The sequence below is a fragment of the Pristiophorus japonicus genome, chromosome 16, assembly GCF_044704955.1.
Source record: "Pristiophorus japonicus isolate sPriJap1 chromosome 16, sPriJap1.hap1, whole genome shotgun sequence".
Taxonomy (NCBI): Eukaryota; Metazoa; Chordata; class Chondrichthyes; family Pristiophoridae; genus Pristiophorus; species Pristiophorus japonicus.
In genome coordinates this window covers 41,838,591-41,858,252 of record NC_091992.1, presented here as the reverse complement: position 1 = coordinate 41,858,252, position 19,662 = coordinate 41,838,591, and the positions used below count along the sequence as shown (strand labels likewise).

The window sequence follows — 19,662 nt, the reverse complement described above, 5'->3', positions numbered from 1 at the left end:
CCAGCGATAGAGTGCTTCGCGTCAGTGAATGAAAATGTACACTTCCTATGGAACAGCATAATAACAGAATATAATCCCAGAGCATCACATAGCATTCTGCATCAAGAGGCCCATTGTAGAGTGACTTGAGACACCCCATGGCACAAAACCTAACCCTTTGCAATGTGTGTCTGTTAAACAGGAACAAAGTTTTTGGGACACACTACCTAAAACTTCTGACTGAGCATCCCCAAGAGTGGTCACAATCAAAATCAGCAACAATTGGGGCTGCAGCCCCGCATACTGCAAGGTCAAGGTGACAGGATTCTAGTGGTGCACCTGGGCTCATCATTAAGTGGTTAAACATGATTCAGAACAATCTTGTCACTGACCGATGCACACACTCTGTGGTTGATGCAAAAGATGATCAGCAGCACAGTCCGAGTACACCTAGCTCAACTAGATCCTACAGTGAAGACCTAGATGGTGGGAAGCAAAAGTTCAGAGATTTCATTTGAACTAATCCTGCCCACAATGTCAAGTTACTTCATGCCACAGACCGTGCCCTTGTCAAATGTTTTGCCACCCGAGTGCCCCATGACTAATGATTAGCTGAATAAACTGTACCAGCAGTGCATGGACCATGGAAACATAACAGCTATATGATTCCTTTTCACTACAAGCTTGCCAAGGTGCTCCAGATCATTTTGTACGGTCAGCTTTGTTACTCACCACTCTAAAGAAATGTTTTAAAAATTAAGTATCTTGCCAAAGGTCAACTACTTGAATACATGAAAAGATGAATAAAGACCACACAACCCAGACTAAAAATACAGGGAGTGTTCACTAATTATCAAATCCACTTTATAGATTTTCAATCTATGGTTCCCAGATCTAGAGTCCACAAGGTCATCAGAACTCTGTCTGCATACCAGGCATAGCAAACTACAGCAGCATCCTGTGAATTCAGTATTTTACATTTTTCTGTAGCAGTGGACCTCCCATGTCATTGTTCAGGTAGTCTGGAGCTTGGTTACGTTAACTGCTAACTTGCCTTGTACCTTTCAGGTGCCCAATTTAGTCGTCCTTATGGGGAAGTGGTCTAAATATGCGCAGGAAATTAACTGTTGCCGTTTGTGAATCTCTAAAGTCAGAGGCAAATTGCTAGCATCACACAGAATATATATATAAATGTTTTATATATTTGCATGTATAAAGTAGTTCAAAAACCGATGTATATTTTTGTGCTAACACCAACACAAGAGGATGTTTACTTTGCACCTCAAAATTATGGTCAGACCAGGACAGTGGGGAACACCCTTTATATGCAAGTTGGGGGGTCACATCAACAGGGGTTTGCACACTACAGTAGTTTGGAACAGCGCATGTACAGCTGTGCTACTCTTCTGGTTCAGAACTTGCTCACACTCTACCTGTATCGACCCCAATCCAGTGCCAGTTGAAACCAAAATCTGTGTTTGGAAAAGTTGAGCAATTTTTACATTCTCTTATCATTTGTACTAAACATTTCCAATCCATGTTGACTTTCACCAGTTTGCTGACTGCTGGAAAATGATCACTTCGCTAGAACGTGTGTAAAAAAAAAATAATAATTTAAATATGTTGACCTTGTCAGGCTTTCAAAATGAAATTGAAGCACTGATGGCCACCAGGAGGACCTCCTGTAAGTACTGATAACTTTTTAATATTTAAGTCAGTAATACTCCACGGATTTAATAGATGTGTCCTCTCCTATATACCCAACACATGAAAGACACATGCTACAAAGTTTCACAACTGTTCGCAACTTGCCGGCAGAAGTGAATCTATTCTGCCGCGTATTTATATGGATTATAAATCTCCGCGTGCGCACTACAGGATGCGTATGTCCCGTACAATCTGAAATATCGAGCAATCAGAAATGCTGGCTTTGCTTTCATTTCCCCGACTGCTGTGCACGGCCACTAACTGCAGCAACTGCAAGGCACTCGTGGACTGAGATCATGCACCAACTACAAAATGTTGATATGTACTTTACATTTACACATTGTACAAAGTAAATGCAGCTCTGATCAGTTTTTTTTTTACTCACCAAACAAATCGGTTTCAGTGAAATTGTTGAAGTTTAACCCGCTCACAGTGCTACTCTCAACCCACATGCCCAACCCACAAACGCGGGCAGGCGTAGCTTGGAATTGCAGGACGTGTCAACTCCCAGATTTCAGTACGTGTCCCATATGTGCAGACAGAACGTAAGAGACGTGGCCAGCTCGCAACCTCAACAACTCACCGGGAATGTGCTGAATAATTGGAACACGGTGCAGCCTAGCACTGCCGTGCTACACTAACAGATCTACCCCCTCATCGCGGAGGCAGTCCCCTCTTCGGGGCCAGTACCCGGTGGAAGGGGCACTTGAAGTTTCAGGGTGTCACCACATGTTAGTGGATAATTGGGTTTGTTCTCGGAACCCTGTAAACTTCTCAAACTTCACACTCCGCAACTTTCAGGCGCCGCCGCCCCTCCCTACTGCTGATAGGCTCAAACACGAAGATGCGGCTTCTGATTGGTCAGGAAAGCATCAATCTTCCTTCCGAGCGCAGTTCCATTGGCTGGATAAGGAGGGGGTCACACCCACTCACATTCCATGCTCGAGGAACCGAGCCGCACGTAGTCTGGGGTCCAAGAGGCAAAGGACATCCGTCAATCCAATCTCATCCCCATCGGGAGGCCTTTGTACATTGAACAGCAAACTGCCTCACTGCTCACACCGAGTGCCACAAACCCGACCGTCTCCTTCCCATCTGCAACCCCTTCTATGAAAATCGCCGAGACAGCGATAATGCGAAAGTCAAGTGTTCGGTTAATTGGGGGCTGCCCACTTCCATCACAATCATCGACATTACAGGCCTGTGGCAACTCTGCAACTGCAGCCATTTAATCTACCCTTTTGCAGATATCTATTCAATATGAAAGTGCCTCAATCAATAGCCGCTTGTGGTAGAGCATTTCCAAGCTCGCACAACAAAAAACCTATCCATCCCTTTCATTCTATTCTATCGTGCAATTCAAATATTTCCGATGTATCCTTTTGTAATCTCACAGATGAAAGGGAGAGACATTGCTGCATCTACTTATGAGCAACAAAATAGATCAAGTAGATGAGTTAAATGTGGTTGAGGACGTCGGGATTATGTTCATTATTAAGGTTTAATGTCGAAATAGTACAAAAAACAAGTGTGCCGAAGGAAAGAGAGGAAGGAGTACCAGGAATGAATCTCAAAAATAAGAAAAGTTAAGTATGCTATAAATATATTCGTAAAATCATCATAGGCAGTCCCTCGGAATCGAGGAAGACTTGCTTCCACTCCTAAAGTGAGTTCTTTGGTGGCTGAACAGTCAGACGAGAGCCACAGACCCAGTCACACGTGAGACAGATATTCGTCGGAGGAAGGGTGGCACTGATTTACACACTCTCCTTCTGCTGCCTGCGCGTGACCTCCTCAAAGAGCTCAACGCCCTCCTGGAGAGAAAGCAGGAAAGGGGTATTGAGGGAATGATCAGCCATGATCTTATTGAATGGTGGTGCAGGCTCGAAGGGCCGAATGGCCTACTCCTGCACCCTATTTTCCATGTTTCTATGCACTTTCTCCACCTCGGGCGGTCTTCGACCAGGGTCTCCCAAGTGATGTTGCACTTCACCAGTGAGGCTTTGAGGGTGTCTTTGTAACGTTTCCGCTGCCCACCTTTGGCTCGTTTGCCATGAAGGAGCTCCGCGCAGAGCAATTGCTTAGGAAGTCTTGTGTCTGACATGCGAACTAAGTGGCCTGCCCAGCGAAGCTGATCAAGTGTGGTTAGTGCTTCAATGCTGGGGTTGTTAGCCTGGGCGAGGACACTGATGTTGGTGCGTCTGTCCTCCCAGGGGATTTGCAGGATCTTGCAGAGACATCGTCGGTGATATATCTCCAGCGACTTGGTATCTTCTGTGCATCATCCATGCCTCTGATCCATACAGGAGGGCGGGTATTACTACAGCCCTGTAGACCACGAGCTTGGTGGTAGGTTTGAGGGCCTGGTCTTCGAACAGTTTTCCTCAGGCGGCCGAAGGCTGCACTGGCGCAATGGAGGCTGTGTTGAATCTCCGCATCAATGTCTGCCTTTGTTGACAAGAGGCTCCCGAGGTATGGGAGGTGGTCCATGCTGTCGAGGCCTTGCCATGAATCTTGATGACTCGGTAAAAAGGGAATTGTTAAATGTCAAATGTGACGCCCCCGAGAGAAGAGGATAGCGAGAGAATATTGGAGGAGGATGATCCTGAACTGGTAAAAAGCAAAATGAGATAAATTATAATAAATATAAAGATTAGAGAAGATAAGTGATATTCAAGGATCGTTGGGGACGGGAACGGGGAAAGAGTAGTAGAAATTATATTTCAGGATGCTATTGAGAGGGTATGTGTACCGGAGGACTGGGGCATCAATGCAATACCCATTTTGACAAAGGGAAACGGACCTAATCTGGGTAATTATATAATACAATATATTATAATTGGCTAATTATAGGCCAGTTAGTTTAACATCTGTGGTGGAGAAAATGGTGTAATCTTCATAGATGAATTTCCTAAATATCTAGATTGAGAAAATAATTAGAAGCAGTCAGCACTGATTTCAGAAAGGACAACGGTGCTCGATGAAGCTGACAAGAGTTCCTTGAAGTGACACACAAGGTGTTGCACATGGGATTTTCAGAAAACCTTTAACAAGGTACCATTGGAGAAGATGAAGTTGGATGGAATTAGAGGAAGGTTCACAATTTGGTGTAAAAACTGGTTAGAAAGGGTTAAACAGTAGAAATTAAGGGCGGATTCGGAGAGTGGTTGAAGTAAGTAGGAGTGCCACACAGGGTTCTGTTCTGAGACCACTTCCATTCAATGTGTACATCAAGGTTTTGGATGTAGGATTAGTGGCAGTGATGCCCACCTTTACAGATGACAGATCAGGGGCATAAGGAAGCTGCAACAGATAAGAAGTTGGTGGAATAGACAAAAACGTGGCAGATGGAATTCAATGGCAGTAAATAGGAGGTGGTACATTTTGGTTATAAAAACTTATACTTTGAATGCATGAAAACTGGGTGATGTGAAAGTACAGAGGAATTTGGGGTTTGTGTTTACAATACATTAAAAGCAGCACCTCAAATGAACAAGACCATTAAAAATAAGTTAATGGAATACTGGGTTTTATGACAAGAGGTATAGAATACAAGTCAAGATATACTTTTGAATCTATATTAAGACCTCACTTAAGAGTACAGTGTGCAGTTGTGGGCTCCACAGTCGAGGAAGGATGTTAAGTTAAGAGAGGTTACAGCACTGATTCATTTGGATCCTGGCTGATATGATAAAATGGCTTGAAAAATTGGGCCAGTTTTCATTATATGTTTATGTAATGCCCCACCCACAGGCAGGGGCAGACACAGCTTAGAATCTCGGGACATGGAAGCTTCCAGTACAACGGCAGAGACATCAAACAAATATTTTGTATCTGTCTGCACAGAAGATAAAAAGTGTACCAAAAATAGTGGGGAACCAAGGGTGAGGAATAAGAGTGAGGAACTTAAACTAATTAATGTCAGTAGAGAAAAAGTACTTGAGAAACTAATGGAACCAAAAGTCGACAAATCCCCTGGACCTGATGGCCTACATCCAAGGGTTCGAAAAGAGGTGGCTGCAGAGATAGTGGAGACCTTGGTTTTGATCTTCCAAAATTCCCTAGATTCTAGAATGGTCCCAGCGGATTGGAAGGTAGCAAATGTAACCCTGCTATTCAAAAAAGGAGGGGCGGGGGGGGGGGGGGGGGGGAGAAGAGAAAACAGGGAACTATAAGCCAGTAAGCCTGACATCAACAGTCAGGAAAATGCTGGAATCCATTATTAAGGAAGTGGTAACGGGGCATCTAGAAAATCATGTTTAGGCAGAGTCAACAGGGTTTTATGAAATCATAATCAACAAACAGGGATGTGAATCTTTGGCATTCTCTATCCTAAAGGGCTGTGGATGCCTAGTCATTGAGCATATTCAAAGCTGAGATATAGATTTTTGGACTCTAGGGGAATCAAGGGATACGAGGTCGAAGATCAGCCATGATCTTATTGAATGGCGGAGCAGGCTCCTGCTTCTAATTCTGATGTCATATTCTTAACGTATCCCACATGTACAGATACTGCAAATATACACAAAAACAGAAGTGAAAGAGCAACGCAGATCAGAAGCCATCCAACTGTACCAACTTTCCCAAGTTGGACACGTTCAATAGAAAACCAGATGAAGACGTAATTAATATTTATGCACTTCCATCAACCCACCTAGAATCGTAGAATAGTTACAGCACAGGAGGCGGCCATTTGGCCTGTCGAGCCCGTGCCAGCTCTTCAGCTAGTCCCACTCCTCCACACTATCCCCATAGTCCTTCAGATTTTTTTCTCAGGTATTTATCCAATTCCCTTTTGAAAGCCATGATAGAGTCTGCCTCCACCACCCTTTCAGGCAGTACATTGCAGATCCTAACCACTCGCTGCCTAAAAAAAGTATTTCCTCATGTCGTCTTTGTTTTTTTTGCCAATCACCTTAAATCTTTGTCCTCTGGTTCTCGACCCTTCTACCAATGGGAACAGTGTCTCTCCATCTACTCTGTCTAGATCCCTCATGATTTTGAGCACCTCTATTGAATCTTCCCTCAACCTGTTCTGTTCTAAGAACAACTCCAGCTTCTCCAGTCTATCCACGTAACTGAAGTCCCTCATCCCTGGAACTATTTTTGTAATTCTTTTCTGCACCCTCTCCAAGGCCTTCACATCCTTCCTAAAGTGCGGTGCCCAGAATTGGACACACTACTCCAGTTGAGGCCGAACCAGTGTTTTATACAGGTTCATCGTAACTTCCTTGCTTTTGTACTCTATACCTCTATTTATGAAGCCCAGGATCCCGTATGCTTTCTTAACCACTTTCTCAACCTTCCCTGCCACCTTCAATGATTTGTGCACATATACCCCCAGGTCGCTCTGTTCATGCACCCCCTTTAATTTATATTGTCTCTCCTCACTTTTCCCTAACAAAATATATCACTTCGCACCTGTGTGTGTTAAATTTCATCTGCCACGTGTTCGCCCATTTCACCAGCCTGTCTATGTCTTCTTGAAGTCTATCACTATCCTCCTCACTGTTTGCTGTACTTCCAAGTTTTGTGTCATCTGCAAATTTTAAAATTGTTCCCTGTACACCCAAGTCCAAATCATTAAAATACAATAGATCACCTGTGGAAAGCAGCACTAAAGAAAGTTCAAACTTCCTCAACCCAAATACATCAAGCTGAATATACAAGGATAATAAAATAAAACGGAGAAATGCTAGAAACAAACAGCAGGTCTTCCAGGCCCTGTAGAAAGAAAAGACAGGTTAACAGAAAGGCAAACAAGCTCTTAATGGAACTGAACAAAGCAATGCTGAAAGTGGTTTATTAGAAAGCTGGGAAAAGGTACGAGTTATCTCACTGAAATGATCTTCATACATAATCAACTAGTTTTGACCAGCTCTCTAGTGAATCTGTTTGGACATTTTACCAGTTAGTCTTTCTTTGTTTATGCTCTCCACTTTGTTCAGTTCCATTAAACAGCTTCTCTTTCAGTTTCCAGCTCTGGTTAAGGGAATACACCTGAAATGTCAAACGTCTTTTCTATTTCTAGATACGGTTATAAATCTGGGTCGGTTATACATACCTTTAAGTTCAGTGGTATCAATTTGCTCTGTAAGCGGTTGGAGCAATGTACTTTTTATGGGAGTTGGTTTACACTGCCCTATATCTACTTGTACAATAGAATGAGCAAAGCCTTGGTGACAAGACTGGATACAAATCACTAACCTGTTTTATTTAACAGCAAGTGAACATAAAGAGCAAAAATTATGATTAGATTCACTAAGTTTGATTTGTACAACCACTTGTTTTTGTACACATTTTTCCCCTAAGCTTGTGCAAATACATTTTGGGGAGGATTATAACTGTTGCGACCAGGGGAAGAACAACTTGCCTTTATATAATGCCTTTAACATAGTAAAATGTCCCACTGCGCATTATTGAACAAATCTCGACACTGAGTCATATAAGGAGATATTAGGACAAATGACCGAAAGCTTGGTCAAAGAAATAAGCTTTAAGGAGTTTCTTAAAGAGCAGCAATGTGGCGGGGTTTAGGGAAGGAATCCCAGAGCTTAGGGCCCAGATAGCTGACGGCACAGCCACCAATGGTGGAGGGATGAAAATCGGGGATGCTCAAAAAGTCAGAATTGGAGGATTGCAAGGAACGCAGAGGATTGTCGGGCTGGAGGACATTACCAAGATTAATGGGGGGGGGGGGGGTAAGCCTGAGAATTTAAAAATTGAGGCATTAACAGTTAAAATTGAGCCATTTGCTTTAAAAGTCCATTCAAATATAAATCTTTTCCAAATTCTTTATTCGGAAAAATGGTTAAAAATCTTGAAAAATGAAACAATTGATCATAAACCACAAGAGAGAAGACTGGGGAGTTTGTGTCCTGAAATTACTTTTTTATATTTATAGTTTTAATCACCAGATATGTATATACAGGTGCAGTGTCCAGAATCCTCGGGACCGAGGCCATTCCGGATTCCGTGTTTTTCCGGACTTTGGAATGTCTTTGACGTCACGAATCCAGAACCACCCGAACCCAGGTTTGGATATTTACGGATTTCGGAACGTCAGAAAGGTGGTGGAGTGGGGCTCGCCCTGGAGCTGGTCGGGCCCTGCCAAGGAGGCCCCGAGGTAAGGGCAGTGGCAGCGAGGTAAGGGCAGTGAGGTGAGGGGCAGTGAGGCGAGGTCAGGCAGTGGCAAGACTGAGAGGTTGGCAGGTCCGGATTCCAGACAACCCTACCACCAATCGGTCTGGAACTTGGACGCTGCACCTGTATTCACCTTCCTTTCGGTGAGATACCAAAGTTGATTCTCTCCTCCTCCCTTTCTGTAGGAAAATCCCCAGAAGCTGTCTGGATTAGCTGTCCCTCTCCTGTTCTGTAGGTAGGTTCAAGGAGCCTACGTATCTTATGCTCTGCATTTTTGTGAGGCAGCTCCTCACGTCTGCTGAGTTTCTCACTGGAATAATCCAACTGATATCATGACTGCCTTCCAACATATATACTTTGGCATATGTTTATGCTCTTGGTATAAAAAGAGAGGTTTGAGTTAAGCATTAGAAACACTTCTGATTATACTCAGTTCAATCACCATAATGCAGCACCCAGTCTACAAAGCATAATTGCCAGGGTTGAACCCCTAGGATATTGGGGGGGGGGGGGGGGTTTGTCCTCTGAGGAGAGATTGAGTAGACTAGGCCTATATTCTCTAGAGTTTAAATGAATGAGAGGCGATCTCATTGAAACATTCAAAATTCTTACAAGGCTTGACAGGGGAGATGCAGAGAGGATGTTTCCTCTGGGCGGGGAGTCTAGAACCAGGGTCACAGTCTCAGAATAAGAGGTCAGCCATTTAGGACTGAGATGAGGAGAAATTTCTTCACTCAAAGGGTGGGGTATCTTTGGAATTCTCTACCCCGGAGGGCTGTGGTTGGTCAATCGTTGAGTACATTCAAGACAGAGAATGATAGATTTTTGAATATTGAGGGTATCTAGGGATTATGGGGACAGTGCAGGAAAGTGGAGTTGAGGTAGAAGATCAGCCTGATCTCATTGAATGGCGAAGCAGGCTCAAGAGGCCCAATGGCCTACTCCTGTTCCCAATTCTTATGTTCTTAACCCATGCAGCAGCGGTTACATTTACACCAGGCCTCCAAATCACACTGTGGGAGCCAGATTTAAATATGTTAATGAAGTGCCCTGCCTCTCCAAGACAGGACACTCGCACGCCACGCTACCCGTCACTATTAAAATGGCAGTAGGCATGTAGGTGTCACATTTTGCATTTTTAAGGGATTTGTATTGAGGCCAATGTTTAAATTGGTTAAATTTACAGATTATATTAAACACAGCTTTAGTCTGACGAAGTAGCCAAGGAACTACAGAAAAATCGAAATAAAATTCTCTAGTGAGCAAAACTATGGCAGATGAAATTGAATAAATGCAATAGAGGCCCAGCACCAATCCCATGGCATTCATTCACTCAGCCCAACATCAGTCCTCTAACTAGTACCCACTGCTTCCTCTCTGTCAATCCCTTATCCATTCCAAGTTTTCCCTCGAATACCCACAGCCTTAAGCTTTGATAGTAGCCTTTCATTCTTAAGTCGTCTAGTCACACACCATCCAAGTTTTCGAATGTGCATTTTGGAGGTCACTTCCTCAAAAAAATTCAAAGGTTGCTCAGGCAAAATCTCCCCTTCTGAAACCACGCTGACTACCATACACTAAAATAGCTCATCATTTATATAATCCTCAAGACTGTTTTGATCCATTCCATTATTCTGCCGGTTATTGACACAAGATGATGGTTTACGTAGTTATCTGGAATTGCTTTGTTGCCTGTTTTGAGAATATTTAAATAGGTACCATGTTGGCTTGTTTACAATCTAGTGGGACTGTCCCAGTGTTCACAGATTCTCTCATGATGACATTCAGCATTTTGTAGATTTTATTTCGAATCTTAATTAGCACCTTTGGGTATATTGTGTCCATCCCATATCATTTATTGTTTTTCAGCACATTTTAGGATCTCCTTGCGAGTTATGTCAAAGTTATGAAATATAGTGAAGATAGCTGCATCAAATCAAAATCACAGAAAAAAAGTTAATAGGCAAGGCTTTCATTAATATTTTTAGGAGTGTTAAATTCAAGAGCTGGCGGAGGACGTGTGTTATTCTGATGGTCAAGCAAATCAAGGTGAATCCCATTTATTTAAACTCTCAGAAGATTTGTTAAAACATTAAAGAAGAATACGGTTCAATTAATTAGTTGGTAATTAGCTGGACTGAAAACTGGCTTGGCAGTAGGAAGCGGGTGGTGAAGATAAATGAACAAGGCTATGTCAGGTGAGGGCAGGCAAATGGAGTTCTGCAAGGATCTGCCAGTTATATGAATCAGAAATATGGAGGAGAAAACTTGTAGTTAAAAAAAATGGAGGGGTACTCAAGCAAGGAAACGGTTAGTATTAAAGGCAAAATACTGCGGATGCTGGAAATCTGATAAACAGAAAATGCTGAAAATGCTCAGCAAGTCAGATAGTATCTGTGGGGAGAGAAACAGAATTAATGTTTCAGGTTGATGACCATTCATCAGAACTGGAAAATGTTACAGGTTTAACAGGTTTTAAGCAAGTTCAGAGGCAGGAAAAGGCGAGAGGGGTGGAAAGAACAAGTAAGGTCTGCAATAGGGTGGATTAAATGACAAAAGGGATGATGGTGCAAAGATACAGGAGCTGGTAATGGGACAAGTAAAGAAACAAAAGATGGGTGGAGAGGAGCAGTAAATGACAACAGCAGAAATCACCAGCACCTTCTGTCCAAAGAAATGGGAGCAGTGGTTATGAATTCTAGTCAGGAAGGTTAAAGTATTGGTTGAGCTATGCTCTTCCTTAGAGCATTATAGGGAACGAATGGAGTACATCAGAATGTGTTATAGTGCATTAGGCTGCAATTGTTAACTATGGGGTAATTAGAGTGTTATAGGGAAGGGATGTGTGTGTTCGTGAGATGTACTGCAAGTGCTACACAGAAAAGGGTCGAGTGCCACAATGAGGATCGTTGAGAGTTGCAAGCTGGAGCACTGCAAGTAGTACAGGCACGAGCACAAGATAAAAGTTCACGGGGTTAGGGGTAATATATTAGCATGGATAGAGGATTGGCTAACTAACAGAAAGTCAGGATAAATGGTTCATTCTCAGGTTGGCAATCAGTAACTAGTGGGGTGCCGCAGGGATCAGTGCTGGGGCTTCAACTATTTACAATCTATATTAACGACTTGAAAGAAGGGACGGAGTGTAACGTAGCCAAGTTTGCTGACGATACAAAGATGGGAGGAACAGCAATGTGTGAGGAGGACACAAAAGATCTGAAAAAGGATATAGACAGGCTCAGTGAGTGGGCAAAAGTTTGGCAGATGCAGTATAATGTTCGAAAGCATGAAGTCATACACTTTGGCAGGAAAAAAAAAAATCAAAGAGCAAGTTATTATTTAAGTGATGAAAGATTGCAAAGTGCCACAGTACAGCAGGACCTAGGGGTACTTGTGCATGAAACACAAAAGGATAGTATGCAAGTGACCAGGAAGGCCAATGGTATCTTGGCCTTTATTGCAAAGGAGATAGAATATAAAAGCAAGGAAGTCTTGCTGCAGCTATACAAGGTATTGATGAGGCCACACCTGGAATACTGTGTGCAGTTTTGGTTTCCATATTTACGAAAGGATATACTTGCTTTGGAGGCTGTTCACTAGATTGATTCCGGGGATGAGGGGGTTGACTTATGAGGAAAGTTTGAGTAGGTTGGGCCTCTACTCATTGGAATTCAGAAGAATGAGAGGTGATCTTATCAAAACGTATAAGATTATGAGGGTGCTTGACAAGGTGGATGCAGAGAGGATGTTTCCACTGATGGGGGTGACTAGAACTAGAGGGCATGATCTTAGAATAAGGGGCCGCCCATTTAAAACAGAGATGAGGAAGAATTTCTTCTCTCAGAGGGTTATAAATCTGTGAAATTTGCTGCCTCAGAGAACTGTGGAAGCTGGGACATTGAATAAATTTAAGACAGAGACAGTTTCTTGAGAGCTAAGGGGATAAGGAGTTATGGGGAGTGGGCGGGGAAGTAGAGCTGAGTCCATGATCAGATCAACCATGATCTTATTGAATGGCGGAGCAGGCTCGAGGGGCCGTATGGCCTACTCCTGTTCCTATTTCTTATGTTTTCATGAGCACTGCGTTAATGGAGAGCATTTCACACCTTACAGGAAAGAGCACTGCTAGTGAGGAGCGCTGCAGATGCTACAGGGAGGAGTGCTGTTGGAGAAAATTGCACACCCCATAGGGACGAGCGGTGTTAGTGAAGAGTGCTGCGAATGGTATGCGAAAGACTGCTGCAAATGCTACATGGAGGAGCGCCGCAAATGCTAGTGAAGACCGTTGCAAGTGTTTGAGTACCTGCTGTAATTTTAAATATAAAACGAATATATGTAACTATTTGACAAAAGCAAAATCCTTCACTGATTGCGGAACCTGACGACTGTGTTGTGTTTGGTTGAAACATAGCACTCAAGTAGCAACATGCTGTTACTTTTGCTCAATACATATTTTCTAGGGGTGTGTTTCTTGTGCAGCAAGATCCTATCGACATTGGACTTTTGTAAAATTAATCCCACAAGTACATTATCTTGGCCAGTTAGGCTTCAAAAACTTCAACTCAATGCTCAAACATTTATCAAATACAGGGAGCAATAGCAAGATGGTCCATAACCTAAAATACATTCAGTCATGGTGTGCCATTTGGAGAGGTTTCCAAACCTTTGATTGTGTATGCTGGAGGCTCGAACATTGTACATCGTGAATTCTGTACAAACTTATACTTTTCACAACAAGTACTGTCCAGTTTAAAAACCAAAGTGGTCTGCCTCTGACACAGGGTGGCCAGAATACCTGGACTCAGTCAGAACCTTGTTCAGCCGGAATTTTGTGGGGGGAAGGGGTGGGTGAGCAAAGAGAGTTAAACAAATTAATTTAATATGAACTGGACATAAACACATAATTCCACTTTAATTGCATCTCTAAAAACTTTAACAGCAAGACTTAAAAAAAAAAATTATCTTCAAATTCATTCCACAGTCGCAGCCCTCAAACATATGGTTTGGGGCATATAATAGATGCCCCCACTGCCACTTCCCACCTACAGAATACAAATTGCAAACGGACCATTAGATCACAGCATCTAAATCTGCACATTACATCTTGATCCACACCACAAAAAAAATTCAGCCACTTTGGAATGTCGTCGTGAGCCATTTGAGTCTTGATCTGCTGTCAAGTCAGCAGCACACTGTTACGGACATGGTGTTTTCTGACCAAATAACTAAAAATTTGGACCATATCTACACTGTCAATAGAGTTAAAGGGAACAATACCGAAAGGAGGTTGAACCAGGACGACAGTAGAGTGTATTTCAGAACGTGTCAGTTCAGCATTCCACACTTTCCATCATTTCCAATCCCCTCCTGCAATCATGTGGTGGGACTTCATTAATCGCCATCACTTGAATCGTGGTAGCATTGACATGAACAAAATTACAAAATGACGATGGACTCCCTTGCCCATCAGCTTGATGGGCTACAAAATCTAACACACGATACTCAAAGTAGAGAAAACTACATCTGAAATTTCAGGTGGCGCAACAGTCAAGAAACAAGTAACAATATGCAGACAGTATACTCAAAAGCCCATACACTTATTGCTGTGAAATCTGGACATAATACTCTGGCTGCATCAGGAAAACTGGTCTGGAGAACCAAAGTACATTCTGAAGAGAGAAGAAACTTCTTTAGAGTTGTGAGGCTGTGGAACTCACTTTCAGTGATTGACAATAATACCACTGCATTGCCAGTGGATACATCAAAGACACTCATTTCAAAAGTGAAAATCTACATTAAAAAAACCTATGGCATTGGTGAGCATTCCTTGCAGTACACCTTTATTTATGCTCCATTATCATACAACTCCCAAGTTACTTCAATGAATGGCAGCAAACAGGAATTCAGTACCACAGAATAAAACAGGTAATTTGTACATGGAGCAGATACACTCCATACCAAGCTTGCTCGAGTAGAGCACTATGCAGCAGGACTCCATTGAATGCCATTTAGCTAGCTATTAAATTCTCCTGGGTACTTCATTGGCTGTATAGCACTTTGAGACATCCGGTGGTCGTGAAAGGCGCTATATAAATGCAAGTTTTTCTTTAGACGAAAACTGCAGCCAATTTGCACACAGCAAGTTCCACAAACAGCACAGGTAAAAGGCCAAATAATCTGTTTTGGTGGTGTGGGTTGAAGGATAGATGTTGGCCAGGAAACCAGAAAAACTCCCCTGCTCTTATTCAAATAATGCCATAGGATCTTTTATGTTCACCCAATAGGGTAGTTGGTTTAATGTCTCATCTGAAAGATAGCACTTCCAACAGTGCAGCACCCCTCCGTACTAGTGCCAGTTTAGACTATACAAGTCTCGGGAGCAGGAGACAAGAGTGCTACAACTGAGCCAAAGCTTGACACTATAAAAGATGTTGTTGAAATTAGCATCCAGCAATGACATCTGAAGAACATTAAAAAAATCTTGCATCTTATTGCTTCATCGCGACTCCCAAAAGGCATACTTGTCCAAAATTTTATAACCACTATGTTGCAAGAATCTTAAGGGTTTCTCCAAAGAAAACGGCACAGAAACAAAGATTTTGCATTCAAGATAGTTTTCTAGATCAGTATATCAAGGAAGCAACTTGGGAACAGGCTATTTTAGATCTAGTATTGTGCATTGAGACAGGGTTAATTAATAACCTTGTAATAAAGAAGCCTCTGGGGAAGGGTGATCATAATATAGTAGAATATCGAGTTTGAGTGTGATTTAGTTAAGCACGAAACTGCGGTCTTAAATCTGAACAAAGTAAACTACAAAGTTAAGAAGGATGAGATGGCTACAGAAAATTGGGAAACTAGATTAAAAGATATGACTGTAGATAAACAATGGCAAACATTTAAAGAATTAATTCAAAATTCGCAACAAATATACATTCCCGCAAGGAATAAAAACCCCTTGGGGGAAAAAAAGTCAAACTGTGACTAACAAGAGAAGTTAAAGATAGTATTAGATTAAAGGAGGAGACTTATAATGTTGCCAAAAAGAGAGTAGCAAGCCTGAGGATTGGAGGATTTTAGAATTCAGCAAAGGATGGCCAAGAAATTGATAAAGATGAAATAGAATGAGTAAACTAGCAAGAGTCATTAAGAAAAGATTGTAAAAGCTTCTATATGTAAAAAGGAAGAGATTAGCAATAGTAAACACGAATCCCTTACAGGCAGGGACAATAGAAATTATAATGGGGAATAAGGATATGACAGAGACAGTAAACAAATGCTTGGTATCTGTCCCCCAGCCTGAGAGCACCATCGGAGCAGGCCAGGGAGCGAAAGGAGCAGCGTGGTGGCATACCACTCCAGGGAGCAGCGCGTGCTTGAGCAGGAGAGCAACAGCAATGAAGAGGGACGTCTCCAAGATCCCAGGTCGGTGATTGGAGCGTGGGCAGGTACAGCAGGAGTAGCAAGAGATTGCAGAGGGATGTGATCGGGGCCCAGGAGAGGGAGGAGTTCGGGGACCAGAAGTGGAGGGCCCAGGGGCAGCACGGGCCAACCCACACTGCGATATGTGCGCGCACTAGGTCCATGCAGCAGAGCAGGTCTCCAGTTGTCTTGGCTAATCCATGCCACTGGACCAAGACCTAGCTCTTGTCAAGCCCGTGTGGTGGCTGGTGTGCAACGGCCACCACACGTTAAAAAAATCCACGCACAGGCATCTTCCACCCTTCAAGATCTAGTTCGAGACCTGGAATTTTAGGTTCTTCATTGAAACACCGGTGAGCTTTTTGACGTGGAAGTAAGTCATCCTCGACACGCAGGACTGCCTATGATGATGATGATGATGATGGAGACACAAAAAACATTCCGGAAATAGTGGGGAGCAAAGAGTCTCGTGAGAATGAGGCACTTAAGAGCAATTAGTATTAATAAATAGTGTCAGCCGTGTCTCAATGCCAAGTCAGAAGGCTGTGGATTTAAGTCCCACTCCAGAGACTGGAGCACAAAAATCTAGGCTGACACTCCAGGGGAGTACTGCACCATCAGAGGTGATGACTTTCGGATAATACGTTAAACCGAGGCCCCGTCCGCTCTCAGGTGGAAGTAAAAGATCCCATGGCACTATTTCGAAGAAGAGCAGGGGAGTTATTCCCAGTGTCCTGGCCAATATTTATTCCTCAATCAATATCACCAAAACAGATTATCTGGTCATTATCACATTGCTGTTTGTGGGAACTTGCTGTGCACAAATTGGCTTCCATGTTTTCTACAAAATTCCCTGGATTCTGGAGAGGTCCCAGCAGATTGGAAAACTGCAAATATAACACCCCTATTTAAAAAAGGAAGGCAGACAAATAGCAGGAAACTATATAGACCAATTAGCCTAACATCTGTGGTTGGGGAAATGTTGGAGTCCACTATTAAAGAAGCAATAGCAGGACATTTGGAAAGCAAAATTCAGTCAGGCAGAGTCAGCAAGGATTTATGAAGGGGAAGTCATGTTTGACAAATTTACTGGAATTCTTCGAGAATATAATGAACAGGGTGGATAAAGGGGAACCAGTGGATGTGGTGCATTTGGACTTCCAGAAAGCATTTGACAAGTTGCCACATAAAAGGTTACTGCACAAGATAAAAGTTCACGGGGTTGGGGGTAATGTATTGGCATGGATAGAGGATTGGCTGACTAACAGAAAACAGAGAGTTGGGATAAATGGTTCATTCTCTGATTGGCAACTAGTAACTAGTGGGGTGCTGCAGGGATCGGTCCTGGAACCCCAACTATTTACATTCTATATTAATGCCTTGGAAGAAGGGACTGAGTGTAACGTAGCCAAGTTTGCTGATGATACAAAGATGGGAGGAAAAGCAATGCGTGAGGAGGACACAAAATATCTGCAAAAGGACATAAGACAGGCTAAGTGAGTGGGCAAAAATTTGGCAGATAGAGTATATAATGTTGGAAAGTGTGAGGTCATGTACTTTGGCAGAAAAAAATCAAAGAGCAAGTTATTATTTAAATGGAGAAAGATTGCATAGTGCTGCAGTACAACAGGACCTGGGGTACTTGTGCATGAAACACAAAGGATAGTATGCAGGTACAGCAAGTGATCAGGAAGGCCAATGGAATCTTGGCCTTTATTGCAAAGGGGATGGAGTATAAAAGCAGGGAAGCCTTGCTACAGCTATACAGTATTGGTGAGGCCACACCTGGAATGCTGCATGTAGTTTTGGTTTCCATATTTACGAAAGGATATACTTGCTTTGGAAGCAGTTCAGAGAAGGTTCACCAGGTTGATTCCAGAGATGAGGGGGTTGACTTATGAGGAAAGGTTGAGCCTCTACGCATTGGAATTCAGATGAATGAGAGGTGATCTTATCTAAATGTATAAGATTATGAGGGGGCTTGAAAAGGTGAATGGAGAGAGGATGTTTCCACTGATGGGGGAAACTAGAACTAGAGGGCATGATCTTAGAATAAGCGGCCACCTATTTAAAACTGAGGTGAGAAGGAATTTCTTCTCAGAGGGTTATAAATTTGTGGAATTCGCTGCCCCAGAGAGCTGTGGAAGGAACATTGAAGAAAGTTAAGACAGAAATAGACAGTTTCTTCAACAATAAGGGGATAAGGGGTTATGGGGAATGGGTGGGAAAGTGGAGCTGATCATCCATGATCTTATTGAATGGCGGAGCAGGATCGAGGGGCCGTATGGCTTGTTCCTGTTCCTACCGTATGGCTTGTTCCTGTTCCTATTTCTTATGTTCTTAAAATACAGTGACTACACTTCCAAAAAGTACTTCATTGGCTATAAACCGCGTTGGGGCTTCTGAGGTAGTGAGAGACGTTATAAAAATGCAAGTCCTTTTTAAAAAAAAAAAATTGGCAAGTTATTGATTATCGGGGAATTTCAACCAAGCCCAATCTGGTTTCATCCAACATTTGCACGTGCATTTTCCAGGTGTCAAAGGATACTTTGCAGGAAAACGAGTCAGAGCTGATTCTCCCCTCCCTTACCCTACGCTATATAAATACAGGTCTTTCTTTTCTTTTTATAAATAGTATTGGAGAAATTAATGGGACTAAAAGGCAAAAAATTCCTGCATCTGATGGCCGATAGTGTAGTGTTTTAAAAGAGGTGGCTAGAGATACCGGATGCATTGGTTTTGATCTTCCAGAATTCTCTAGATTTTAGAATGGTCCCTGCAGATTGGAAAGTAGCAAACACAAGCCTCTATTCAAGAAAGGAGGGAGCGGGGAAACAAGGCTCTATAGATCAGTTAGTCTGACATCAGTAGTCGGCAAAATCTTATTAGGGTAATGGTAACAGGGCACTTCGGAAATCATATGAGTTAACAGATTTATGAAAGGGAAATAGTGAGAGACAAATCTGGAGTTTTTTTTAAGCTTGCAACTAGCAGGATAAATAAGGGGGAAACCAGAGGATGTAGCGTATTTGGATTTTCAAAAAGCATTTGTTAAGGTGCCACACAAGAGTTTATTACACAAAATTAGAACTCATGGGATTGGGGGTAATACATTAAGCATGGACTGAGGATTTGTTAATGGACAAAAAAAACAGTAGGAATAAACAGGTCATTTTCAGATTGGCAGGCTGTAACTAGTGGGGTACCGCAAGGATTAGTGCTTGGGCCTCAGCTATTTACAATCTAGATCAATGACTCAGATGAAGGGGCCAAGTGTAATATATCCAAGTTTGCTGATGATACAAAGCTAGGTGGGAATGTAAGTTGCGAGGAAGATGCAAAGAGGCTTCAAGGGGATATAGTGAGTGGGTAAAAATATGACAGATGCAATATGATAGAGAAATTTGAAGT

General features: G+C 42.6%; 1 protein-coding gene across 3 annotated transcripts in view; it reads right to left on the bottom strand.

Annotated features, from left to right (window-relative positions):
• The window catches only part of mtmr4 (myotubularin related protein 4), a 198,502-nt gene that overhangs the window by 151,595 nt on the left and 27,245 nt on the right, over positions 1-19,662 (bottom strand). The window contains exon 1 of one of the 3 annotated variants that reach the window (XM_070857245.1): positions 2,072-2,409. The exons of the other annotated variants lie outside the window; for them this stretch is intronic. The gene's annotated coding sequence lies outside the window, so the exon portion shown is untranslated. Of the gene's footprint in view, positions 1-2,071; positions 2,410-19,662 lie in introns of those variants that run through there. 3 annotated transcript variants of the gene reach the window in all.